Source organism: Rousettus aegyptiacus, unplaced genomic scaffold (genome assembly GCF_014176215.1).
Source record: "Rousettus aegyptiacus isolate mRouAeg1 unplaced genomic scaffold, mRouAeg1.p scaffold_m13_p_7, whole genome shotgun sequence".
NCBI lineage: Eukaryota > Metazoa > Chordata > Mammalia > Chiroptera > Pteropodidae > Rousettus > Rousettus aegyptiacus.
In genome coordinates, this window is record NW_023416310.1 from 33,476,385 (window position 1) to 33,497,771 (window position 21,387).

A 21,387-nucleotide genomic window follows, 5' to 3' on the forward strand; every position below is an offset into this window, starting at 1 on the left:
AGGCTGGAATGCTAGAATGACAAAAGAGCAAGGAATGTCATGTATGTTGGTCGTGGTGATGGTAGTGGTGTTAGCTACCGTTTGCTGGGCATTTCTCTCAGTGCTTTACCTATATTATCTCGTTGAATTCTCTTCTCTAAATAGAGATAATTGTGTTGAGAATATTTGCAAGAGAGTTTTTAACGTCTAAGTTGAAATTGTAAAGGAAGAAAGTACTTTTCATTTCACTCTTGTAAGTTCTTTTAGCTGGTCTAATAATTAAATTAACATGAAACAGATTAACAGGAGAAAATAACTGAATTTACTATGTTCCATAAGAATTTGGGACCCAAGGACAAATCGGGCAGTTGAGGTTGATATGCCTTCTGGGCTAAGGAGATGGATGGGGTGAGTTGTTGTGTGGGGCTTCGAAGGGGAAGAAGGCAATTCACAGGGAAATAGGAAAACCGATGTTTAGTAAACAAATGTTTGCTGGGCCATCTTTAACAATGGGCTATAGGAAGATCTTTGATCGAAGGCTTTGGTAGGTTTCTCCCTGTCTATGATACTTAATTCATATTAAACTATAACCGTAGTTCACTTCCTAGAGCAGTCATCTATAACTGTAGTTCACTTCCTAGAGCAGGTCCTCTATCTAAATTTTTTTAGGCAGTTAGAGAAAGGTCAAACCTTCTTCAGTGTTTTTGTTTCTTAAACAACAACCAGCTTAAAATAATATCCCAAAAGACATAGTTTGGGGTGACAAACCTGTTCCTTCTGAAGTCAAGGTAAAGAGAGAAGAGGACCAGTAGGCAGAAAGGTCAAAGGACTCAGCCCCTGATAAGTACAGCGCAATATGAAAGGATTAGCCTAATCAAGGAAGGGATCTGGAAGAATAGGAATGTTTGGATTTACAATTTCAAAGAAGCAGTTCCAGGTGATGTCAAGTTTTCTGGAAGTGGATATCTGAACTGGAAAAGTCAAAAGAATTATTAAAACAAAAGATATGAAGTCATTCTGTTATTCCATGTAAATGTTAGTAGAAAACACTATTGAGACTCTTTCAAGTGAGAAAGTTAGGACAGCTTAAGTTTCTCTAGGTGATATAGTCTACTCATACCAGAAGACAGTAGCTCAAAGTCTGGGTCAATTTTCTCCTCAAACCAACTCCCATGCATTTTTATTTTAAATCTCTTAGAGCTCAGGATACTCTGCCAGATAACAGCACATTGTCTTTTCAGTTAGAAGCTGAAGAAAACACTGGCTCCTTATCAGACCCCTGGAGGAAACAGACTGTAATCACCCTTCTTGGAAGACCCAGTGAGTACAATGGTCCTTCATGGAAAATAACAGAAGAGAGAGGTTTCTCCTCAAGCTGGAGGAGATAATTATCAATTAAATATTTATGTCTTTGATATACTTATTGGCCAACTACTTGATAATCCGCTTATTAGCAGTGAACCAGTATGACAAGTTGTTAGTTTCATTCTTTCCCCTGCCTTAGTTTTTTTTTGATATGTGATATATTTGGTACTAGGGATATATTGGCAAGTAAATGAAACTCTCTTGCCAGAGCATAATCTTTGAAGTATTTAAAGCATTATCTTTAAAAATGAATCATTCTAAAATAACCAAATATTCAGACTCTTGCTGTTACAGTTATAAAAGATACCAGAATATTGGATCTGAGAAATGAGGGCTTTTTTTCTAGTTCTCATATGATCTTTAAGTTTTAATATTTCACTCAAAACCCCTTTTTATCCAGTCATAGTATCCACTTCATTTTATTTGAACTAAAATGTATGGAGTTCAGTTTTTAACAAGGAGGAAATCACAGCTAAAGGAATGGATATGTCTGTTATTATTTTATCGTTTTCTCTTTGTTAGGCATTTTGCCATTTCACTAAAGTGTAACTAGATGAGTTAACCGAGCAGGGGATTTGTGTTTCTTGAATTAGATGATTCATCTCATTTATCAATCAAGCAAAATTTTCATCTATTACCTTTTCACAATTGTTGTGTTACCCTTTCCTTGTAGAATTCCCATTAGATATGTGTTGTTTTTCTCATTCTAATCTCCATATTTCATACTAATATTTTCCAAGTCTTTGTCTCTCTACCTCACTCTGGATAACTTTATCAGATCTATTTCTAATTCTGAGAATTCTTTGTTCATCTGTATATGGTCTGATTTTTAACTTGACCATTGATCTTCTAATTCCAAGGAATATATTTTTAATTTTAGAAGTTTCATTTAGTTATTTGACAAATGTGCCTATTCTGTTTATCATTGAGTGTTGTTGTTTATGGTTCCAGTTATTTCTTTAATCATTTTAGAAATACTTATTTTAGACAATCATATTTGACATATTTTCTATTATCTCAAATTCTGAGGGGTGCTATGTATTTATTGACTTTTGTTCCTGGTGAATCACTTACTTGTGTTTTATAACTTTTTATATTATGAAATCATCTTCAGATAGCTTTTTTTCTCTTTGGGAATCCCATGTGACCCAGAGTTGTTTGTTTGTTTGCTTGCTTGCACCAGATCCACAGAAGTGTCAAAGGACTAGTACCAATCAATATTTATGTTTATTTTTCATCTAGTGTAGATTTAGATTTTTATCTTATCCAAGTTACAGGCCTGGGAATTCAACCCTTGGAGAGTTCTGTTTTTATGCAGTATTTTACTTCCATTTCCCTTAGATTGAAGTTTTCAACTTCTGTTCCTGAGTAGATATTGAAACTCAACTTACTTGCTGTTTCCAGATCCAAAAGCCCTGCCCCAAAGTTGTTGCAGAGTTAACTCACATGTTTATCACTCTGGCTTTTTTTTTTTTTTCCTGGCATTTGGGATTTTCCTTTTCTGTGCGTGAGCTCATCTATGGTTGTTATTATTATATTTTATGCAGCATTCCTGTATAAGAGCTTTTTTTACATTTGCTCAAGCTGACATGCCATTGGAACTGGAAGACCCTTAAAGAATGAACTTCTAACTCTAAAATAGAAATCATTAGGATCAAATGAGAGTAATTCTAGACTATTAAAAGTTTTCTTTTGGCATCCTCATCACATAGGTGGCCCTTGGTCAGGTCTATCCACCAAACTATACTTATATAATGATTTAAAAATTTTATTACTTTTAAAACTTGATGTTTAAATGCAAAAAGTATTTTTCAGCACCACCGAAACTCTGTGTTTCTTCTTTGACAAGCTATAAATAATGTAGGAGGTCACAGCTTCCCTCATAATTAAATATAGTAAAGAGATGTATTGTATTTTTTAATGATAGTTGGAGAAATTAATAAGAGTCAGTGGAGAGATAACCAATGCATAAAGAGGATGAATACCCTTTCCACCTACCCCCCTCCCCTGTTTTTATGTGTATAAAAAGAATAGATCTTGCTCATAGGCAGAGAATAGAATTGTCTGCATGAATAATTTGAAGAGCCAGCAAGACACTCACACTTTATCTGATGCTTGAAATGCTGCCCTTTGAAATCCATTTCTTTGTACTAACCAGAATCTCTTGAAATTTACAGACTCATAAGAGGGGTAATAAATGACACAGTACTTGTCCTCAAGGAGTTCTGTCTAGTGGATTGATAAACAAGTAAACAGATAAAACTGTAACCGAATGTCACCTGGAATCTTCTTACTTCTTAAGATCTCTAGATAAATCTATAGTAGGTCCTCAAGTCATTGAGTTATAATGTTGATGAGATTCCATAGAAACATAACTATATCAGTTAGCCTGTGGTAAAATTGTTTTTTATATATATTGTTTCACTTAAAGGCCTAACCTATTGAGGACATTGAGGATTTACTGTAATTCAAACTCCCACAAACTGAAAAATTCAATGCCTCATTCAATAATTCTGTCAGTTTTGGAGGATGGGGGCTTATGTTTTTATGGTCACTCTCAGCTGTAAACTTTTGTTTCTGCTAAATTTGTTTTGTCAAGTCATCATATTACCACGAGGCGTATGTTGTCCCTGTTCCAGTACTGCTTTAATCCAAACAGGGAACCTGGCTTTTTTCCCTTAATTTACACAATTTCCATAGAATTAACCATTCACAGAAGGCTTTTTGTGTCTTTGTGTGGATAACATGTAAGTAGGCTCAAGGTGAAAACAAGTTTATATGCTAGAAATACAACTTAAAATTTAATGTCATGTATTTCCATTTTTAAAGGATCTATTTCTAAGTAGGTCCTGATATTATGGAGCTCATTGTCTAGTGTAGCAGGAGGACATCAAACAACTTGTTCTACAAGTATATAATTATATATTTTTTAAAAATCCTTTAACAGGATGAAGAGTGCTTTGATTGTGTAGAACAGGGAGACTTGGCCTAAACTGGGAGGCCTAGAAAGATATTTTTGAGGCAGTAGCATTTGATAAATGAGGTATTGAGAAGGATCATTAAAAATGATCCAGCTAGGAAAACAGTCTTAGTGGAGGTTTGAGGTGGGGGAAGAACTTGATTTGTTTAAAAAGCTCAGAAAAGACCAATGTGCTGAGGAAGGAAAAGTGTGAATGGCAGAAAAGGTAAGCTCTTCCTCTCCCTGTTGAAGGCCACTTCATTTTGAAATTGTGGAGAGTCAATGGTGGACATAAACATTTGCTATGGGGGAAACCCTCATTCCCAGCCATAAAGAGTGGGCTGCCTTTCTGGACTCAGAACCTGAAAAATTCAGTTTTTCAGCTTTATTTTTTGAATTAATCTTTTTATTTTGACATAATTGTAGATTCGCATGTAGTTGTAGAAATAATACGGAAATCCAGTTTTCCCAAATTCATATCTTGCAACAATTGGTATCATCTCGTAGTCCAGTCTCACAATCAAGATATTTACATTATACAGTCAAGATAAGGACATTTCCATCATCATAAGGATCCCTCCCATTATCCTTTATAGTCACATCACTTCCTTGATCCCTCCCATATCCCTAACCCCTGGAAATCACTAATCTGTTTTTCTATTTCTATTTTATTTTTTTTATTTCCAGACCATTTGTAAATGGAATCATATAAGATGTAACCTTTTGGGATTGGCTCTTTTCTCTCAGTATAAATTCCTAAAGATTTATCTAAGTTGTTGCATGTACTAATAGTTCGTTCTCCTTTATTGCTGAATAGCATTCTATAGTATGAATGTACTATAGTTTAACCATTCACCTGTCGAAAGATGTGGGTTGTTTTTGGTTTTTCCAAATAAAGCTGCTATAAACATTAATCTACAGGCTTTTGTGTAAACATAAGTTTTAATTTTCTGGGGTCAATGCCCAGGAGTACAACTGCTGGGTCATGCTGGGATGCATATTTAGTTTGTAAATAAATAAATAAATGCCAAACTGTTTCTCAGAGTGGCTATACCATTTTACATTCCTACTAGCAATGTATGGGTAATCTAGTTTCTCTGCATCTTGCCAACATTTGGTATTGTCACTGTGTAACCATTCTAATAAGTATGTAGTGATATCTCATTGTGGATTTAACTTTCAGTTCCCTGATAGCTAATAATGTTAACAGTGTGTCATGAGCTTATTTGCCACCTGCATATCCTCTATGGTGAAACATATGCTTCTGTTTTTTTGTGTGCTAATTGGATTGCTTGTTTTTTTTTTACTGTTAAGTTTTGAGAGTTGTTTATATATTCCAGATACTATTCCTTTGTCAGATATGTGGCTTGCAAATATTTTTCTCCTTGTTTATAGCTTGTTCTTTTATCACCTTATAGGGCCTTTTGCAGAGTAAAAGTTTTTAGTTTTGATGAGGTCTAATTTATCAATTTTTCCTTTGTGGGCCAAATTTTTTATATCAAATCTGTGAACTCTGCCTAGTCCTAGCCTCAAAGATTTTTTTTTCCTAAAAGTTTTATCATTCTATGTTTTGCATTTAAGGCCATGATCTTTTTTGAGTTAATTTTTGTACGAAGTGTGACACTTTAGATCAAGGCTCATATTTTTGCCTGTGAATGTCCAATTAATTCAGTTTTAAATAACACCACTTGAAAGTCACCAGGAGTCCAATCTAAGTAGCAGTGTTCCAAACCCAGTCATTTCATTTCACAGTCTTTACTCGAACATGCAGTGAAAAGGCACATGCTGGCACTATTCATTCTTACGATTTACTCGCCGTAAGCCAATACTTGAATGAAAAGACATATCTCTTGAGAACAAAGAATGAATTTTATGGACAGTTCTTAAGTCCATAATTACTAATACAAAGAATACATTGACAAATTCTGCTAGAATATGGTCCTATTAAAAATACACCCAATTTACTTTATTCAGAACATTTATAATAGCGAGCATCTATAATTGTTTTTGACTGCTCAGCATCTGGACTCACTTGTTAGATTTAGGAAATTTCCCATTATCTAGGTCTTAGTGAGCAGTAGGCTCTTACCTCTAACTTTGAAAGCATAAGGAGTGAGATTCACCCTCTATTCACTCCCTTGAGTGCCTTGCAACCCAAATTTGGCGACCACTTACTCTGAATCTTGAGCAAGTGATGCCAAGATAAAGTAATAATAGATGATATTGGATCTGTAGTAGGTACGGGCAGTCCGGCATCTGCAGCTGTGTTATTGGGAACAGTGGCTGTCTACAGTGATTACTACATCAAATAGCAGAGATGGCATACATTGGTGGTGGCAGCAGCATCTTAATCAGATTGTTTCTGCTATCCTGACTCCCTTGGTTCCAGCCCATTATCCGAGAATGTTTCTTATCATTTCTCATCAATTCTGTGAGTTACCTGACACTTTTCAAGAAATTTATCTTGTATTTGGTAGCCAAAGTTGGTTACTGACAATACGATGACTGACAATAAGATATCAAGAACCTTCGCTGATAATACTTTTAGCAAATCTGTCTAAAGCAGTGGTTTAGAAAGGTCCTACCCCCAGAGTTTCTGATTCAGTAGGTCTGGAGTAGGGCCTGAGAATTTGCATTTCTAATAAATTCTCATATGATGCTGATGCTGTTGATGAAGTAACCATACTTCATCAAGGTTGATTTTATAGTTTTCCCTCAAACAACTCCTGATTAGTGTACCAGTGTTCAAATATACTACAATTTTATCTGTTGATAAAAAGTTTGCTTTTTTTCTGGCTATTACAAATAAAGCTGCTATGAATGTTAATGTGTAAGTCTTTGAATGGCCATAAATGTTCTTTTCTGCTGGCCAAATACCTTAGAGAAGAATGGCTGGATCGTATGGTAGGTAAATGCACAACTTTTTAAGAAACTGACAGTTATTTTCCAATGTAGTCATGCCATTTTACATTTTTACCAACAGTTAAAGTGTATGACAGTTCTAGTTGCTATATATACTATCCTACTTGGTATGATTTGTCTTTTAACTATAGCCTTTATAGTAGAGTATAGTAGTATTTCATTGTGCTTCCAATTTGCATTTTCCTAATGACTAACAATGATGAGCATCTTTCTGAGTGCTGATTTAGCATCCATATATCTTTATTGGTGAAAAGTCTATGAAAATCTTTTGTCCACTTTTGGGGCCTTATTTGTTTTCTTATTACTGAGTTTTAAAAGTTCTTTATATATTCTGGGGATAAATACTGTACCACATATGTGATTCGCAAATATTTTTTTCTAGTCTATTGCCTTTTTTGTTCATTCTCTTAAACAGAGTCATTTTTACAAAAATTATCAAGAGCGTCATCAGTTTTCTGAATGACTTTATTTAATTGCTTCATATTCAAGTTATTTCTCTTTGAAGCATATTCCTTTTCTATATTCTCTGTTTCCATTGTGAACTGGTATCACTCCAGAGCCTCACTTGCCAACAGCGTTGTGTGTGAATTGAAGAGTTCTCTAATATCACTTTTTATCAACATCATGAAATCTTATACCTGTTGTATAATCTGCAGTTAAAAATTTTTTTTGATTTGCATTTGATTGATATTTTGGATGTTTACCACAATCTCAAAGTTCGAACCACTGAGATGTCAACTGAGAGGTAACTGAATGAGATAGGATGAGAAAAATAAGTACTCATGTTTTGTATGGAAAAATATTTGAATAAAGACTCATTTTATAAATGATCAGTTAATTCGAGAACAGTTTTGTGTTATTAGGACTTTTGTTTCCGTATACTAGCACAGTTTTATATAATAAATACTCATAAAACAAGGCCCTGCAAGAAAAGATCCTTTCCTCTCTTAATATTTCATGTCATATTTTGATTCCCCCTCACTCATTCTGTTCCAGGCACTCTGACCGCTCAGTTTCCTGATCAAGACAAGCATTTTCACAATGCAAGGCCATCTACTCTTTCTTTAAACCTAGTAAGTGGGCCAAGAATGTAGATTTACTCTAAGTGAAATGGAAACCAATAGACAAGTTTTTAATCAGGAAAATGACATCATTTGGTTTATACTTTCAGTGGCTCTGTCTGATTCTAAATGGAGAACAGATTATACAGAGATAAGAATGGAAGTAGGGAGACTAATTAGAAAGCTATTTCATCAGTTTAGTGGGAGATGATCATTGGCTTATATCGGGAGAAATAGTGAGAAGTGGTCAGATTTGAGAAATATCTTGGAGGTAGAACTAATAAGATTAGATGATAGAATGTCATGTGAAACTCGAAAAGGAAGAGTTCACAGATGACTCCCAGATTACTGCTGTTTGTAATAGAGTATATCTCATCACTCATCAAGATGGGGAAAACAGGGTAGGTGCAGGCTTGGGAAAGAGCAACCTTGAGTTCTGTACCACCACATTAAGTTTGCCTGTAAAGTCCTAAGTGAAGATTCAAGGAGGCTTTTGGGTTATCAGTTTCTAGAGTTGGTGGTAAGAACTAGGCTGGAGATATAAATTTGGAAGTTGTCAGAATATAGATTATATTTAATGTTAAGAGACCAAATAAGATCATCTAGAAAACATAAAGAAGAGAAGACGGTAAAACCTTGAGATTTAAGGTGCGACAGGGCAGGAGAAATCAACAAAGGAGTATGAGAAAAAGAACACCAAGACAGAGTAGTGTTAGAGGTCCTCAAGACCAATTCTGCATTCAGATGTTTACTAGGCTGCTTACTGGAATCAGCATATAGTTGTGCTTACAGCTAAGATTTACCACAGTAATGTAGTAAACATTCAGAACTGGATTATAAAGGGAAAAGACACTGGTGAAGTCTGGAGGAATCCATGGGCAGGCTTCCTTATACCCTTTTCCTCCCATGAGGGGTCATGCAGAGTGCACACTTCTCCAGCAATGAAAATGCAGCAACATGTGTTTGGTGTTTCTGCCCAGGGAAGTCTATTAGAGACTCAATGCCCAGGATTTTTATTGTGGTTTGATCATGTAGGCACTGTCTGCCTACAAAATCCCCTATTCCCAGAAGGAAAGCAGGTGTTCAGCATAAAACACAATGTTTATACAGACTAGGCACAGTGAGTCATCATTATCAGCTAGGGAACAATGGCAACACTCCTGAATCGAGTTCCCAAGTTTCAGCCAAGGGCCAGCCTTGCAAGCCCCTTTGAAGGATAACCATCTCAGGCCTGCTATGTTAATTCTATTCTGCCCTGAGTGGCATCGCAGAAGATGAGTAGAGATTTCAGGGAGAGGGTTGGCTATTGAAGAATCAAGTAAGATATAGACCAAAGTGGCCAGTGGATTTGACAACCTAGAGGTCATTGTGGACTTTGGCAGGCACAATTTCAGAGGTGTGGTGGGATAAGGAAGCTGGATTGGGGAGGGAGGACTCAAGAATGACTTGTTAGTGATGGGAATGTAGAGACAGGATATTTCAAGAAGTTTTCTGTGAGGAAGCAAAAGAAGGAAACACATTTTAGAGAGGATATAAGTCAAGAAAGGTTTTTAACACGTGAAAGATACTAGCACGTGTTTGTTTAGGATCAGAATAATTTATTAGAAAGGGAGAGATGATATTGTGAAGAGAGAGGGATTAGATCCATAGCAGGAGCAAAATTGTGGAAGGAGAGACACTTCACTGAAATGGGAGGTGAAAATGAGAAAATGTCCATGTAGGTAGAAGTGTAGACTTGAGAATCAGATGGTGAGCAGCTTCTCGTGGCTTTTATTTTCTCAAGAAGTATAAGGCAGTGTCCTCAGTTGAGGATAGTGGGCTGTGTAAAAGATGTGAAAGATGTGTGGGAAAAGTAAAAAGATTGAGAGTTTATAGAGTAAAGAGGGAAATAATTTGAGAAAGCAAATGTGTAAGATAGTAAGTTAGCAAGGGGAGAGGTCGTGCTAGAGGTTACAGAAGACTGAAATTATTTTCCAAAATGTTTTGTTAATAAGCAACAACAATTTGAATTTATATCATTGAAATGTTGCAACCTCCACAAAGATCCACTTCTAAAGGAACCGTTGTGTTGAGTAGCAGTTAAAAATAGGAATGAAATGATTAGGACTTTAACCAAATAGTTATCAGCTCAAAACTTCTTTAGTTTAACAGTTTCTTTCCTAAATTACTCTACCACTGAACAATTGTTAACTCAATGACCAATTAATCTTCCCCAGCCTAACGCACACACAAAATATACTTTCAAGGATATTTATACTATAACTCCCCCCCCATACACACACATGCACACACACACACACACACAAAACAGGAAGAGTGGTTATGTTTAGCTGATAGTGCTAGATGGCCTGTCAAGTAGAATTTCCGTTATATTCTGAATATCAAGTTGGTGTATTATGTGACAGTTCTTTCTCTATATGTTTTTTTCAACACTGCTGTGCCAGGAGCGTCTTTTCATTTTCAGAGAAGTGTCTCATGAACACAAGACATAAAGCCTATTTCAAAGAAGCTTCAAGAATCATTGCTGTCTGAAGGACATTTTTAGTGCATATACTGACTCTCATATTTGCTGAACTCCAGCTGTGGCACTTGTCTCAGAGAATTACTCAGCTTCTGTTTTTTATCCCATTATTACTTTCAATTGTGAGATGAAATTGTTCTATTTAAAATAACTTGGCTCCTCTAAATAAAGAAATGTCCAGATAGCTAGTTTAGTCTCTTATTTGATCTCAAGTTAAATCAGAAAAAAGATTTCAGAATGTGGAACACTCATTCAAATCTGCAGTGACCATGGAGCTTTACTCAATACATAAATCATTATTACATTTCTTAGTTTTCTAGTGCATAAACTTAAAATATGCCTTTCTTAGGCACAATTAAATTCAGTGCTATCAATTTAATTTTTACTTGTATAAATTTTATAATGTGTAATTTTTTGAGTATTTCCAAAGTATTTTTGTATTAGTTGAGGACTGGAGTGGGACAGCTATGAGAGATAAGGGAGAGGAAGAAGGATTGAGTAGAAAAAGCTTTAAAGACCTCGATGGTGATGAAATGTCACCTGTGAAAGATAAGTGAGGAAGAAACAGGATTGGACAGGGAGAGCCTCAGACTCTGACATAGATCTAGCCAAGTCTCAGCCAACCCAATGGAGCAAAGACTGCCTGTTAGAGAAGTCCTGCACTGGGTAGAAATGGCCAGGCCCTAGTAATGCTGCTGTGCTTAGTCATTGGTGGAGGCTGCACAGGAAGATGACAACCTCAGCTTGGATGCTGCTGTGGTAGATCCTGAAGGTGCTGAAGCTGGAGGCTATTATTAGCTATCTGTTTTCTTCCAGTTGAAGGGATCTATGCAATGTGGATCTTCATGCCTGCTACATCGGCTGTTCCCTTTATGCTAATGTCGCTCTCTTCAAAACAGTTCAGTAGTTCACAGGTTCAGAGTCCTAACCTCCTTTTTGGCCAGTCTCGCACCTATTAAACATTCTTGGCAGATTCATCTCCTAAAAGATCATTTTTATCCTGTCAGTCCTTTGCTCAAAAATATTCAGCGTTTCTTTATTGTCCATAAAATAAAGCTCAGACACTCTAACCTGGTACTCAAGGCTAACACAGACTGGCCCCAACCTACTATTGTTTTTATCTAATTTTGTGCCCTCTCTGATCAATCTATGTGGGACCTGCTTGTGATCTCTTCAACATTTCATTTATGTTTATGTAGTTTTTTGCTCATATAATAGCTTCTATTTCGCTTGTCAAACCATTCTCCCTGATATCAACCTATCAAAAACCTAGCTCATCTTTTAAGGCCCAGCTTACATTTCCTGTCTTACAGAAAGTGGTGTATGAGTTTTTCTTAGAAACAGTTTAATATGTCTCCCACTTATCCATATCCTTTCTCATTTTATTATTCAAGTTTTAATGTGAGCATGCCTCTTTTCCACCTATGCTGTCACTTCCTTTAAGATAAGAGGAGCACAGTGTTGTTTTTTACTCTCCAACTACTCTATGATTGATAAAGAGAGGTGAATAAGGGAATAGATAGTAAGAAGCTATTATAGAAATTCAAAATATTAGATACAAAATTTCAGGGTGACATAAGAAAATACAATGGGAAGTGAAAGAATACTCCGTGTAACTGTTTTGTGGGAATGAATGATTCTCTTTACTTTTATTTCTTTCTTAGATGCAGACCAGGGCAGAATTATTTACCCAAAGTACTGAGAGGTTTAGATGATTTACAGATGAGCTTTGAGGGAGCGTGATGATCAACAACTGACAATTATGAAAAATTTGTATTCATGTGTGTGTGACTTTTCTGGTAATAAGATTCACAGCTCTTGTCTGATTTTCAATGGTCTGTGATCATAAAAAGATTTAAACCACTTGACCAGAGTTTGGGGCCTTGGTAAAAGAGAGGTTGAACAGGATTAAGTGTAATTTAGCAAGTAGGAGATCACTGGTAATCATAAAGAAATTAGTTTCTGAAGAATGAAAAAAGCAGAAGCCAGATCCCTAGGAATTAAATAGTGAGTGGGTGGTGAGGAAGTGGAGGTAGCAAATATAGATTTTCATTCCAGAAATGTATCTGTGAATGAAAAGGGAGGTATATGATAATTTGAGAAAGAGTAGGAGCAGGAAAAGTTTTTTTTTTTTTTTTCCTGGACAGGACATATTTGAATATGTTTACAGAGGAAGAGGTAAAAAGAGGATAATTTTATTATTATTATTTCTTATTTAGTTTCAAGTATACGGTACATTGGTTAGACATCTATGTAGTTCATAAAACGATCCCCCCAATTGCACCCTCCCTCTCCTGACCCTCCACCTAGCCATCGTATTAATGCTAACTGTATTCCCTATGCTGTGTTCCCCATCCCTGTGACTATGCATCAGCTACTAATTTGTACTTCTTTAGCCTTTCGCCCCATTCTCCCAGCCCCCCTTTCTTTTCATATGTGGGGGTCTTGTTTTCTTATCCTTTTGGCCACTTTATCTTTTGGTTGGAGCTCTTAATTCTTTTCTATTTAAGGTACATAGTGATAGTAATGTAGTTGTTACCATTCTTTATTCTTGTTTTTGATATATGTTTTTTTCTTCTTAAAGAAGTTCCTCCAACATTTCCTATAATACTGGCTTGGTGATGATAATTTCCTTTAGCTTATTTTTGTCTGAGAAGCTCTTTATCTGTCCTTCAACTCTAAATGATAGGTTTGCTGGATAAATTATTCTTGGTTGTAGATCCTGGGTCTTCATCCTGTTTAATATTTTTGCCAAGCCCTTCTGTCCTGCATGGTTTCTTTTGAGAAATCAGCTACCAGTTTATGGGTTTTCCCTTATAAGTAATTTTTTTTTCTCTTGCTACTTTTAATAGTCCTTCTTTGTATCTAATCTTTGGCATTTTAATTATGATATGTCTTGGTGTGGGCCTCTTTGGATCCCTGATTTTTGAAATTCTCTGAGCTTCCTGTAGTTTTATGTCCATTTCCTTCAGGTTAGGGAAGTTTTTCATCATTATTTCTTCAAACAGTTGTTCAACATCTTGACTTTCTTCAGTTACACGGATCAGATGAATATTTGGAGCCTTAATAGTGTCCCATATCCTCCTTAAATTATTTTTATAGTCTTGGCATCTTTTTTCCTGCCATTCTGATTGAGTGTCCTGATTGGGTTTCCTGTCTTTTAGATAGGGCAATCGATCCTCTTCTTTATTTACTTTGTTTATTCTATTTAATATACTTCTCATCTCAGAAAATGTGTTCTTCATTTCAGACTGGTTCCCTTCTATAATTTGCACTCCCATTTTTATGTTTTTTTTTATCTCTTTATTGAAATTCTCACTGAATTTATGTACACTTCCCAAAAGTTCATTGAGCATCTTTATAACGAGTGTTTTGAACTCTACATCTGTTAGATTACTTGACTCCATTATATCTGGATCTCTGTTCTGTTCTCTCATATGGTTTCTGCTTGTCTTCCCATTTTGGCTGCCTTTCCATGTCTGTTTCTATGCACTAAGCAAAGCTCCTAAGTCTCCCAGACTTATTAGTGTGGATTTGTGAAGTAGGTGTCCAGTGGCACAGTCCTGAGACTGATTCAGCTGCAGGCCAAACTTAGCCCAAGCCTCTACCCCTCCAGAGCCACCTCTTAAGATTCAGCAAGCAATCCACAGATGCTGTGCTTATAGTTGCCTTGAAAGACCACACCACAAACCGAGGCCAGCTGCCTCTAATGTAAGCCTAAGTGCTGCTCAGCAAAGAGCACCTGACTCACTGAGGCTATACCAGGATGTGGCTTGTGTGGGGCCCAGGTTGGGGAAGGCAGTGTTTCTGGGAATCCTCTGGGCAGAGCAACCTCTGTTATTCATTTTGAGGACGTCTGGACTATGGCAACACTGCATCTGGTACACTGGAGTGAGGGGGCGGGGGCAGGGCTCAAAAGGGTACAATGGATATCGCTGGCACTCTGTATGGAGTGAGTCTCCTCTAAGCCCTTATTACCACAATGTCTCGCTGTAAGTCCCTGGTGCCCCCTGCATGCAGCCGAATAGGTACTGGTACTCAGAATGAGCAGGTCCGTTACCACGAAAATCCGTCCCGTTTAAGAGGCTTCTGCCACAGCCGCAACATCCATCTCACTCAGCCACTCGAGACCGGGTAACCCCACGTCCTCACCCGGTCCTACCTTCTGCCATTGCAGGGTGCTTTCTTGGATTTCTCCCTAGCTCTATGGCTTGTTCCTCTAGATCCCAGGCAATTTTTCCTTGCTGCTGCTCCTTGATTCCTTCACAACTTTGCTTTAGTCTCCAGAGGGATGTACAGAGCCTTTATCATCTACACCATTTTTTTTTTCTAGTATCAAAAGGGGATAATTAATAGAGGAAGTAGGTAGGGAAATATCTGGGTAGCCTGGTTCTATGCTGTAGCAGTAACCCTAAAAGAATAGTGACTTAAAACATCAAAGTTTACTTCTTGCTAATGCAAATTCTACTGTGGATAGCAAACTCTAGTGAGACCCATTAATGCAGGCTGCTTCAGTCTTTGGGCTTCATGCTCCTGACCAGAGGAGAACAGAGAGATCAGAGGGTGATATTGATGAATAGCACTGAAACCACTGTGAAGTGACATCTGTTATTTCCACTCATGTTTCTTTAACCCAAACTAGTCACATAGTCACACTTTATTGGGGATGAGGGGCAGGAAATGTAGAAAAATATGAAAAAGGATTTGCTGAACATAAAATGATCTGTGCTGCATAAACGGATCACAAAAAAAGCAAAGCAAGTTCTGGAAGTTGGGAGTGGCATCGTATTTTGATATTCTCATATCTTCGTACAAAAAAACAGAGCAAGTTGGATAGCAAAACCTAAATAAAACCCATGAACAACAATAATAAGTTTAGGTAGCAGGTGTGAGCTCCCATATTTACACAGGTGGGGATACATAATAGTAGCAACAAGATTCATTCATATGTAGGAAGAGGCAGAGGGAGCCAAAACAAAGCAAAACAGCAAATTACCAAAAGATGCTCCCAGAAGAAGTCCCACTTGCTGTGTAAAGTTTGGAGAGTTTGTTTGAGGGCAGCAGTCAAAACCATGGAGAAGCTTTGTGGGCTCCATTTCTCAGGTGAACACAAAGGAAGATCAGATGGTGCTGGAACTGTCTAGGTCCTGTGCACTTTCAAAACCAACCTGAGCTCCCTTCCAGGACCAAGCTCTGAATGTGAGAGAAGCTGGTAGGACAGGACATAGAACGGGCCATGCTTTATAACTACCACAAATAGCATCTTAATTATAGAAACTCTAAATCTGAAAATTTATCCCCTTGTCTTTTTTCTGTACCAATTATATTTATTAATATCATCTAATTTTATGTATAAGAGGGCTTGCAATGAAATTGTATGACACCATTATGATACTTCAATAATAAAATACAGTCAACACAGAGACTCTCCAAATTCGACCATAAACTCTATTATAAAATTTCTAGGGAAAATTATAGTCTAAAGATTAAAACCCAAATTATAAATTAAAGTCCAAATAAATTAGTATGTAAGGTCAAATTCTCTTGCCGTATATGAAGTCCATAGTTTACCTTAGGGTTCACTTTTGGTGTTGTACATTCCATGGGTTTGGACAAATGTATAATGACGTATTCACCATTGTAGTATCATACAGAATTATTTCACTGCTCTAAAAATCCTTTGAGCTGTGCCTTTTCATCCCTCTCTTTCCCCTAACCTCTGACAACCATTGATCTTTTTATTGCCTCCATAGTTTTGCCTCTTTCAGAATGTCATATAGTTGGAGTCATACAATATGTTGCCTTTTTAGATGGGCTTCTTTCGCTTAGTATTGTGTATTTAAGTTTCCTCCATGTCTTTTTCATGGCTCCATAGCTCATTTTTTTTAGCACCGAATGCTATTTCATTGACAGGATGTACCACTGTTTATCCATTCACCTACTGCTTCCAAGTTTTGGTAATTATCAATAAAGCTGCTATAAATATCCACGTTCAGGTTTTTGTATGGACATAAATTTTTGACTCCTTTGTGTAAATAACAATACCAAAGGCAACTGCTGAATTGTATGGTAGAGTATGTTTAGTTTGTAAGAAACTGCCAAGCTGTCTTCCAAAATGGCTGTACCATTTTGCTTTCCCGCCAGCAAAGGATAAGAGTTGATGTTGCTCCATATTCTCACCAGCATTTGGTGTTGTCAGTTCTGGATTTTGGCCATTCTAATAGGTGTGTAGTGGTATCTCTTTGTTTTAATTTATAGTTTCTTAATAGTATATTACATTTAGCATCTTTTCATAAACTTGTTTGTCATCTGTATATTTTCCTTAGTGAAGTATCCGTTCAGATCTTTTGCCCATTTTTAATCAGGTCATTTATTTTTTTGTTTTTGAGTTTAAGGCTTCTTGGTATATTTGGATAAAAGTCTTTTATCAGATCTTTTGCAAGTGTTTTCTCCTAATCTGTGGCTTATCTTCTCATTCTCTTGACAGGCAGGAGTTTTAAATCTTAATAAAGTCCAGCTTATCAATTACTTCTTCCATGAATTGTGCCTTTGGTGTTGTATCTAAAAAGTCACCATACCCAAGGTCATTTAGGTTTTCTCTTATGTTATCTTCTAGGATTTTAATACTTTGGCATTTTACAATTAGGTTTATAATCAATTTTGAGTTAGTTTTTATGAAAGGTGTTAAGATCTGTGTCTAGATTCAGTTTTTTCTTGTGGATATCCAGTTCTACCACCATGTTTTGAAAAGATTTTCTTTTCTCCATTGTATTGTTATTTCCCCTTTGTTGAAGATCAGTCAACTATATTTATGTGGGTCTATTTCTGGTTTCTCTATTTTGTTCCATTGATAATATTTTTCTGTTCTTTTGCCAGTACCATACTGTCTTGATTACAGCTTTATAGTAAGTCTTAAAATTGGGTAGTGTCAATCTTCTGATATTGTTCTTTTTATTTAACATTGTGATGACCTTTCTGGGTCTTTTGCCTCTTTATATACAACTTGGAATCAATTTATAATTATCTAAAAAAGTACTTGCTGGAATTTAGACTTGGATTGTGTTGATCTATACATCAAGTTAGGAATTGAATCTATAGATCAAGTTGTGAAGAACTAACATCTTGACAATATTGAGTCTTCTTACCTATGAATAATATAATATATGTTTCCATTTATTTAGTTCTTTGATTTCTTTTTGAAAAAATTTTTGTAAGAGTTTGTTTGAGCCAAAATTGATGACAGTTGCCAGGGAGCAAGATCTCAAATGCTCTCAGTTCTTTGGTTTCTTTCATCAGAATTTTAAAATTTTCCTCATTCAAATATTGTACATATTTTGTTAAGTTTATATCTAAATATTTCAAAAAATTTTTGGAAGCTAATATAGAAGATACTGTGTTTTTTAAAAAACTTCAAGTTTCACTTTTTGTTGCTGGTATATAGGAAATCAATTGACTTTTGTATATTAACTTTGTATCCTGCAGCTTTACTGTAATTGCTTATTAGTTCCAGGACATTTTTTGTCAGTTCTTTTAAACTTTTTGCATGGACAATCATGTCATCTGTGAATGAAGACAGTTTTATTTCTTCTTTCACAATACATATACCTTTTGCTTTCTTTTTTTGTCTTGCTGCATTAGCTACGACTTCCAGTACAGTGCTGAAAAGGAATGGTGAAAGGGACATCCTTGCCTTGTTTCTGACCTTAGTGAGAAAGCTTCTAGTTTCTCACCATTAAGTATAATGTTACTTGTAGATTTATTATAGCTGCTCTTTATCAAGTTGAGGAAATCCTTCTATGCCTAGTTTGCTGGGACCAGCAGAGGTCTTTCATCTTATTTTTAAATTTATTTCAGTTGAAAAATCAGCAGTAGCAGATTCCAAAACTGCTGTTCATATTTCTAAAGCCCATACCCCTAGGACTGTAGACTCTAGTGAGGATCAATACCTTTGTCAGGTGCTTCATGAGACACTATATTTCCTCTGTGTTTGAATTTCATAAACTTCTCAGGCATGATCCCACAGGGAGAGAAATTCTTGCATGCTTATCTATAACCACCAAATCGCCCATAATTCTTAGAGTATTACTGCTCTTTAGCCTGTGGACGAGGCAAATTCATTGCAGTTTAGCCCCTTTAATTTTGTTCTTTGCCCTGAATGCCACTAATGATTGAAAGTTGGAACTTGTTTTGTTCTCTGAATGGCATCCAGAACTTGCCTTGTAGTTTAAAAGCAACAAATGTTTAAAAGGATCTAATCTTGCCACTGTCTAGCCTTTTCAGGTACAGTGTTTGCCTGTTTGGCTTTGCTTTTCAGAGGATGTAGAGACTACTAACAAGTCATGTGCCTCAATAAAAGTACCCACTCACCTTTGGACCAAGCTATCATAAACAACAGTCCCTCCCTACAGTTAAAGTACCACTTGCTCTGAGGCTTACAGCCTCTTTCACTGATTGCAACTGTTAAAAGTCCATACAACTGCCAATGTCACACATTAAAGTCCACTCACACCTCTAAACATATATAGCTCCTCTAAATTCTCAGTTTGGGTTTTGATTTTTCAATATTCTTCAACATTTCTCTGACTGGAGGTCTTCAAGCTTTAGAGTTAGTCCAGGCCCAGTGGGACTGGCTGGCTGCCAAAAGATTTAAAGGCTGGTTAGAGAATGCTAGTTTATTCTGCACAAATTTAACAATCAGCAAGTCACTTCACTTCTTCTAAAGTAGAGTGAATACAGAGACCAAAAAGCCAGGAGTTAGAATCATTGTGTCCCCTCAACATGGAACAAAACAAGAGTATAGGAGAAGCATTCTCTGCTAACAAAGTGGCCTGTCTTCCTGATGAAGTAGGAGAAAAACTCATGTCATAAAAATTTTTCAGGCAGGGAAAGATTTGGGGACTTCAGGAAAGTAGAGGTGATTTAGAATAGCAGTTGTGGGGAATGGAATAAGGACTCAAGGAAAGATTACATATTAGAAAGAAAAAAGTGCTATGTATCCCTGATGCTCAAATTAGAGTCCAACTAGATCCTGGAAGTAATCCAGGTTTGAAGCAATCCAGGAGCTGAGATGAAAAAAGTGAACAATGGAAGGGACTAGTTCCAATAGGAGGGGAGAAAGCCAGATGACTGGTAACCAGGTTCCACAGAGGACAAGTGAAGCCAAATGGAATACTCACACTACTGGCTAACATTCTTTGCATATTTAATGTGTCAGATTTGTGTGGATTATCTCATTTAGCCTTCACAGGAAGCCTGTGGGAAATTTAGGGCATAGAGAGATTAAGTAATTTGTCTCTGGTTACTCAGCTAGTGAAGGGCAGAATCAGGATTTAAACTCACGCAGTTTCTCTCTAAAATCTTCTACCTTAACCACAATACTGCTGTTTGAGGATGGATGGAATTTGTGTTACTCTGAGGACACATAGCAGGTTCGGTAGAATTGGAGAAGTGACAAGACAAGAGGTGATGGCTACAAAGGGCATTTCAGTTTAAAATCTTAGAGCCTGAGCAGATTCGATATCCAAGGAAGGTAGGTAGCAAGAAATCAATAAGGCCAAAAAAGTGTGGTCAGGCTGTCGAAAAGTCATGAAGTGGAATGTTGAAGTGTTCAATGACAATGTAATTAGAGAGAAGGCTGGAAGTCCCTGAAGCTATTGAGGAACATAAGGGCTATCCCCAAGGCTGGTAGACAAATTTAATAGGGAAGAGTGTGGTGTAAACATTTGATCTAGATGTCAAAGGAGAGTATATAAACAATTGTAATATTCTCTCTCTCCCTGCACTTTCCCTCCCTCCCTCCTTCTCTCTCTCTCTCTCTCTCTCTCTCTCACACACACACACACACACACACACACACACACACACACACAACCTCCCTTTATTTTACTTAAGAGAAAGGTAAGACATGTTGCTTTGCTAATAACCATGGCTTATTGGTGACACCGTCAAGTGAAAGCTCTCAATAAATTATTAAATCTCATGCTCTGGTTTTTGTTCAGATCATTTAAATCTTTCACCATTTACTAAAGATTTCTGTGGAGAAATTATTAAATCTCTATGCCATTTTAACATTGAGAATTAAGCTATTAAATACTTAAGTAATCATTTATTATTAGACTATACATAGTTTAACAAATATTTTTATTCCCAGAATAAAAATACAACACTTTTATTCCCTAAAGCTTATTTTCAGTTTTTCATTAAAATTTTTTGATGTAGCTGACACATGTCCTATTTAAATTTAATTTTTATTTTCTTGGAGATTCTTGAATAAAACATTCTCTCTTGTGCTGTTCTCTGGCAGAAATAATATTCACTGGCACTGTTTGATGACATTTCAAAAATATCTCCTGCTTCCTCTATTCTCAGATTTCTATTGTTATCCTTCATGAATACATAGCATTTTTTGTAGCTCGCTCTCTCTCTAATAATAGTAATAATAATAATAATAATAATAATAATAGGAAAACCTCTGCTAAGCAGTTCTTAATCTCTTCTAAAGTCATATGCACTTAATGCTGTATTTTACTTTTTCGAGTTCCTTTTCTATTGATTACCCTTTCCTCATTGGAAAATGGTCA